Raw genomic sequence first — 7,265 nt, forward strand, 5'->3', positions numbered from 1 at the left:
AGCAGAGTAAGTTAAACCATGTATGCACAATACAGTGACACTAAAAGTACTTGGAAGGGGGACCAAGATCCTTTCCTCTTTGAGTCTTCCAAAGTAAGCTAGCAATTTCCCCTACAAGGCGGGCCCAGTATGTGCCCGTTACATATAGGGGGTTTAAATGTAAAAATATTCAGAATAAGAATTGTTTAGTTATTTTAAACATTTAAAACAGTAATGAAAGAAATGGTCATTTTTTTAACTCTCCTGGCATTGTTTATAATTGATCCTTCATCTGTATGCTGTTTCCCAAGTGAATTAAAGCCTCATAAACTGGCAAAATAAATCATAATTCTTTATGCAATGTCGTTGAGAGAGCTTGAGTTTCAAATGAGGGCCGGTAGCCCACAGGGCAGACTACACTCTTATACACAAAGAGTTTCAATATACCCAATAGCTTAATCACAAGGTTTCAGTTGGAAAGATTGGTTAAGATGTTTTAGGAGGACAGTGATCCAGTGATGTGAACATTAGGGCATGCCAATCCTTCATCTTCAGCCTGTTCTTTCTCATCTAACCAAACACTGTACATCAACTGGATTGGATCCCTGAGATTGGATGATGGAGCTGTTCTTTATTAAAATGTCACAGTACAGCAGTTATGCTCAAAATAATCACCAAACGGCCAATCTCAGGGTTTCTGGGTTTCTCAATTTCCTTATCATGGTCGACTTCTCTGATGGCACGCACAGAACCTATCATCATATCATCAGTGAGTACAGTAAAAGACAAATTTCATTTGGTTGAGGGTTTAAAGGCCACACTAAAATGCCTTGGAGCATTATTTGATGTGTTGACGTAATCTCAACTGAAAAATGCAGATAGAGCGGGAAATATTGAGTGACCCCTCCCTGCTTTTAAAATAGCCAATAGCATTTTGTTTACAGCACAGCTGGCAAAGCTGCATTCAACAGCGTGATAGCCACAGTGGTGTAAAAGTGTATTGAAAAGAATAGAAAGATTAGTGTTGTCAGGGATCTGTTAGTGTGGGACTTCTTGTGGCATTGTGAAATTGTACATACAGTGCCAACATGCTAAACGAATTTTAGTAGCCTATCTTGTTAAACAGTTCCTATGTTGTGTAGAAATTTAACCGTTTAAAGTGCATAAAAAATCTCACGAACCACTTGTGGTTTTTCACACGAATTTTACACGCGTTTACAGCCTAGTTGTGTCTATTTTATTTTATTGTCTGCCACCAGATAGCATTTAATTTTGCCTACATTTCAGTATGGTTATGTTTTTAGTTTTATACAGAGGTTTATAGTACATTCTGGGGAAGTTATATCTATACACACTCACCAACCACTTTATTAGGTACACCTTACTCGTTTCCCCAAATTCTGTTATGTTTTAATTTTTCGGTTTTCCGTCCTTTACTATACAATGGTAATATAGTTCAGTATGCATGTATTTACTTATAAATCTCTGTCTTGATATATAGCATTTTTGTAATACCTCTTTTTAACTTTGGTTTAAAATATTGAGTAGATTAACTCTTACATACTATAATATAGTTTTAATGCAAAAAAACTAAGAGCAAAAAATGTTATGGTAAAAAATAACACCTGTGAAATTGATTGTTTTAGGAGACACTTTGTCTATTGGGCAGTGGATGCTCACAATTGAAGGTGAGGTGGTGTGTGAGGGCATTCAGCCCACCTTCCTGTCCGGTCTGGCGACTCTGTTGACAGCATATTATGTGTTCAATCTTCATTACCAGGAGGAGGCAGCGTGTACATTGGAGTTTATTCAGAGGTAATGGTTGAATTCTAACAACCTGCATTTTACATAAGTAATATCATAACTTTCCTTTTTATATTTGTACATATGTTATATTGTTATATGCTATATATCTTTTGAGCAAAGACAGTAGACACGTTTCCATTACAAATTTACGCAAAACTTTTGTGGATTTTCTAATGGTCAATAACAACTATCGCACCATGTCCATTCACCAATGTTACCTGATGGATATTGGTACATTTACTAATATTGCAGCCATCAAACTTTTTAAATTCACAATTTCAGTTTGCGCTTAATGTTTCTCAGCTCAAGAAGCATTTTTTTTATAATTTAGATGTCTCCCTATTTAACACTATCAGGCTAACGCATTCAATTGGGTTTTTACATAGTGGGACATCTAAAACTTTCTAAGAAATGGGTCCTCAAGACTATATATATATATAAGGTTCAATTTCAAAAACATGATTGCATGCCTAAAAAGCTAAAACCAAATAAAATCTGACTAACATTAATTTCTGTTTCCTTAACCCTTAGGTGCTTTGTAGGTATTAATCCAAGAGGAACAAAGACGTGCAAAGGAAAGGTGCCATCTAAAAAAACAGGGCAAATGGTACAAAAGAAGCAGGTTGAAGTGAATCCACATGTTGCTACTCTTCTTTCCAAATTGATGGATTTTCAGCGGACGTTCTAAATGTAAGAAACACAAACACACCAATATATATTTTTGCTTTCTTATATCATTTCATTATTCTCTATCTGTCTCTGAATCTATTTGTCATCCCTCTGTCTGTCTCTGAATCTTATTTGTCGTCTCTCTGTCTGTGTCTGAATCTATTTGTCATATCTGTCTGTCTCTGAATCTATTTCACGAGTTCACCTACACAGATAACAGTGATGCTGATAGGGATAATGATAGAGCTTGGTTATGAAGGTAATGCGTATTTGGCGTGTTGTCCGGGAAGCGGGCTCCGAGCTCGCCAGATCTATCCGAGCCCGAAACACTCTACCTTGGTACGAGTGAGTGCGCCGAGCTCGAAACCGGTCTGAGCCCAGAGCACACCCCCATAAAGCGAGAAAGTGGAACAGCCGCCGGAGTACGCATACCCCCCAAAGCGATGCTGAGCGCTGCGGAGGCGTGGCCTGCGTTCGGGTAGAGACGAGAGGATGAGGGCTCCTTAGGAGATGTGGTTCGTTATGAGACAAGAAGGGGTAGGGGTTCCTCCGAGGATGGTTGAGACTGAGAAGGTGAAAGGTGTCTGCTGCAGTGATGAGAAGTTTGAATGCACGAGTGGCTGGTAGTAGTGCGTAGGGAGAGTTCCTAATATGGATTTTTCGGGAACCGTCCAGAATGAACATGGCTTCGTGTGTGTCCCTGTTGTTGGGACTTATACTGGAAAGAGGCGACTGAAGGAGAGAGCCGGCTGTAGTGGAGCGCCTGACGGAGGCTCCTGCTGGGGTGATCATGCTGTAATGCTTGCTTCCGTGGAAAGTCGTAGGTGGCAGGAAGCGAAGCGCAAGCACTGGCCTCTGCGGAGGCGATCGCTGCAGCGACGCTGGCTTCGCCGCCTTAGATGGAAGCGCTGGCCTCTGCGGAGGCGATCGCTGCGGCGATGCTGGCTTCTGCGCATTAGATGGAAGCACTGGCCTTTGGGAGGCGATCGCTGCGGCGACGCTGGCTTCTGCGCATTAGATGGAAGCGCTGGCCTCTGTGGAGGCGATCGCTGCGGCGATGCTGGCTTCTGCGCATTAGATGGAAGCGCTGGCCTCTGTGGAGGCGATCGCTGCGGCGACGCTGGCTTCTGCGCATTAGATGGAAGCGCTGGCCTCTGTGGAGGCGGTCACTGCGGTGATGCTGGCTTCTGCGCCCTAGATGGAAGCACGGGCCTTTGCGGAGGCGATCGCTGCTGCGACGCTGGCTTCGGCGCTTGTGGTAGGTGCATGGGCGTCTGAGGAGCCAATCCCTTCTGCAACGCTGGTTTCTGTGCCTTACATGGAACCATGGGCGTCTGTGGAGCCGATCCCTGCTGCGACGCTGGCTTTGGCGCTTGTGACAGAAGTGCTGCGGATGATTCCTAGTTGCAGCACTTGGTTCCATGCCTGAAGTGGAAATGCTGGCCTTGGCTGAGGCGGTTGTGACGCTGACTTCTTTGCTTGGAATGGGAGTGCTGGTCTCTGCCAGGGTAGTCGCTGCTGCGATGTTGGCTCCTGCTGTTAAATCTGCTGCTGCAGAGCCTGAGACTTGGGCACTGGCCCCTGAGCCGGTTGAAGCAGTGGTGAGATCTCCTGTTAGAGAGATTTAGGCTGGCATGGAGGATGTTCGAGCTCGTGTGTGTGAAGTATGGATTCTCTAGATGATTTTGGAAATGAGGGTTCGATGGGCTTCCCTGATGATAGAGCGACCTGACCTGATGTAGCTCTTGAAAGCTTCCGATGTCCAGCGCCCTAGTGCTTGGATTTGAGACTGCGAGAGGCCTTTTTGGGCTGCTGTGGTTGCTGCGCCTATGCGGAAGGAGTGGCCGGAAAAGTGGTCTGCGGGGATACCGGATAGGAGCAGGACAGCTTTTAGGTGCTTTTGGAACCAGAAGCGTGTAGCTGGGCGGTTAGACTCGTCGACGAATAGAGGATCCGTTGTGGTTTTGGTCTGGGATTTCCTGGAGTGGAGGTAGGCTAGGAGGGTCTGGTAAGGTTGAATTGGTGAGTGGAGATTGAATATATAGATGAAATGTCCTCTCCTGGTTTGGTCCGTCTTGCTCTGTTTAATGGAGAATGACATCGTCTCTGAATCGACTACTGACAGGTCGGATACCGTTGGGTGAGTTAGGGGGTTGAAAATGGATGTTGTGGAAATTTCTGAACATCTTAGAAATCCGAAGAATGCTAGGATAAACATGGTGTCGAGTGTGCGATCGACGTGTTTGGAGTGGTATCCTTTACGGAGGATGGAAATGCATCTGGTCAATATATCCAGGGTTATAGGTTGCCTTGCATCCTGGCGAGCAGGCTGGGTGCGTTGAATGCCCTTGATAAGCATAGATGTTTGGGAGCTGGCTATGGCTTCAGATGGCGAATTGAATATGAGTTTGTGGAAGAACTGAACTCCACTCATGTAGCCTTTAATTGAGCTGGCCTGGAGGTTTTTTGAAGAGTTCAGGAAGGAGATGAAGGAGGTGATGGTGAGGACAGAAAAATCCGGAAAGGGAATGTTGAACGCTAGGTGAAAAGACTTGAAGCTTTTCCATGCAGTGAGGTAAGATTGGAGGGTCCTGAGGGAGACGGCTTGGATGATGGAGTTTAGAGAGGCGTCGAGGAGGGTTTTTAGGGGGTGGTTAGCCGGAATATCAGCTCCGAATAGGGAGGTACCGATGTTGGCAAAGGGTCTGCTTCGGGTGCCAGCAGCCTGAATTTCTGTCAAGATCTGCGATCTGATGTTCCCGGAAACTGGAGGCGGTTCCAACGCTGGTGCGTTAACCGGCACTGGCATTGCTGTCAACGTAGCCAAAGTGAAATTTGGTCGGCTCTGCGGGAGAGAGAAAATGGAGGGGATTGCAGCCGCCTGAGCGGCTAGCGGAGTCATGCTCGCGCTAGCGGTGGCTTCTAAGGGGGCGGTGAACTGGCTGAGGACCGGTCCCTGCATCGCTAGCTGAGGCAGCCTCGCGCTAGTAGTCGATGGGGGTGCAGCGGGCCAAGAGCCAGGGGCGGGGAATGGGTGAGAACGCACCGGAGCTCCGGGTGCTGTCGAGCCAACGTTTCTTATGCGGCCCGCGCTGTTTACTGCTGGCGGGATGTTGGCTGGAGGTTGGAGCTGGCCTACAGCTAGAGGGACGAGTTGCTGGAAGCCTTCGACCGGACGGTTCGTGGCGTCCTGGAAATCCGTGGCGGAACCTGCGCTCGCGGAGGGCCTGCTGTGCCGGTTTGCCGGCGGACGGCCACGACGAGCCGCATTGGTGGATTGCCCGGGTCGGGAATAGGGGGAACCACGAGCCTTGCCCGGCTTGTCAGTGGTCTTTTGTGGAGCTGACTTCGGTGGGGCGGTGTCGGCCAGGGAAGAAACGTAGAGGCAGTAAAGCTCCGCCTTGGTCATCCGCCTATGGAACTTGACGTCCGCATTGGATAGAGCCAGCCGTAGTCCCTGGACGGTCCATTTCTGGATGGCGGGTATCGTGTCGTGAGTAGAGGTATAAGAAGAAGCCGGTGAAGGCGGCGGACGTCTCTCTGGGGCAGGTGATGAAGTGTCACCTCTGGTTTTAGCCTTGCGAGGCTGGATCCGATCCCGAGCTGGAAAGATGGGACGCGCTCATCGGCGCTGAAGGGTTGCGGTATATCGGTGCGTCGTCGATGACGGGGGTCTCGGACATAGCGTCGAACTTCAAGTTGATGCTTAATCTTATGAGATCGAACAGGTAAGATGGTTTCCTTATTTATTAGCGAGCTCGCTAGGGCTGATTGTGTATACGTTGTGATTGCTGATTGTAGACCAGCCGGCTGATTATATGCTTCGGCTCCTCCCGAACTTTGTTAATTAAACATCATTTGTCATCTCTGTCTGTCTCTGAATCTATTTGTCATCTCTGTCTGTCTCTGAATCTTATTTGTCGTCTCTCTGTCTGTCTCTGAATCTATTTGTCATCTCTCTGTCTGTGTCTGAATCTATTTGTCATATCTGTCTGTCTCTGAATCTATTTGTCATCTCTCTGTCTGTCTCTGAATCTATTTGTCAACTCTGTCTGTGTCCGAATCTATTTGTCATCTCTGTCTGTCTCTGAATCTATTTGTCATCTCTGTCTGTGTCCGAATCTATTTGTCATCTCTGTCTGTCTCTGAATCTATTTGTCATCTCTGTCTGTGTCCGAATCTATTTGTCATCTCTGTCTGTCTCTGAATCTATTTGTCATCTCTGTCTGTGTCCGAATCTATTTGTCATCTCTGTCTGTCTCTGAATCTATTTGTCATCTCTCTGTCTGTGTCTGAATCTATTTGTCATCTCTCTGTCTGTCTCTGAATCTATTTGTCATCTCTGTCTGTGTCTGAATCTATTTGTCGTCTCTCTGTCTGTCTCTGAATCTATTTGTCGTCTCTCTGTCTGTCTCTGAATCTATTTGTCATCTCTGTCTGTGTCTGAATCTATTTGTTACCTCTCTCTGTCTGTGTCTTTGACAATATGGTTTTTCTTTTTTTATATTTCAAGTAACTCTTTGCATCCTGTGATGGAGCAGCACCTAAAGCTGATTTGTTCTGCTATCCTCCCCGATGTTCGTTGGACTCACTTGGGGCCTTGTTGAGAGTTGATGAGTTCCTGAGCATTTTTGTGATTTAATTACCTTTTTTCATGTGACCATATTGGTCAACATGTTTCTAAATTATGCAGTTTGCATATTTGTTCTTTATGTGAGGGGTCATGATTGCCAATACATTATTAACATTTTTTTAAATCTAAACGATGATACAACATACATTTTAAAAAAATGTGAAAAATATATATGAAA

General features: G+C 45.9%; 1 long non-coding RNA gene across 1 annotated transcript; it reads left to right on the forward strand.

The window, feature by feature from the left end:
* The first annotated feature begins 1,711 nt into the window (after positions 1-1,711).
* LOC130408479 (uncharacterized) lies at positions 1,712-7,054 on the forward strand. Its single transcript, XR_008904756.1, has 3 exons — positions 1,712-1,794; positions 2,317-2,475; positions 6,968-7,054. It is a non-coding gene; the product is annotated as an uncharacterized LOC130408479 (long non-coding RNA).
* The last annotated feature ends 211 nt before the right edge of the window (positions 7,055-7,265 follow it).

The sequence above is a fragment of the Triplophysa dalaica genome, chromosome 19 (genome assembly GCF_015846415.1).
Source record: "Triplophysa dalaica isolate WHDGS20190420 chromosome 19, ASM1584641v1, whole genome shotgun sequence".
Taxonomy (NCBI): Eukaryota; Metazoa; Chordata; class Actinopteri; order Cypriniformes; family Nemacheilidae; genus Triplophysa; species Triplophysa dalaica.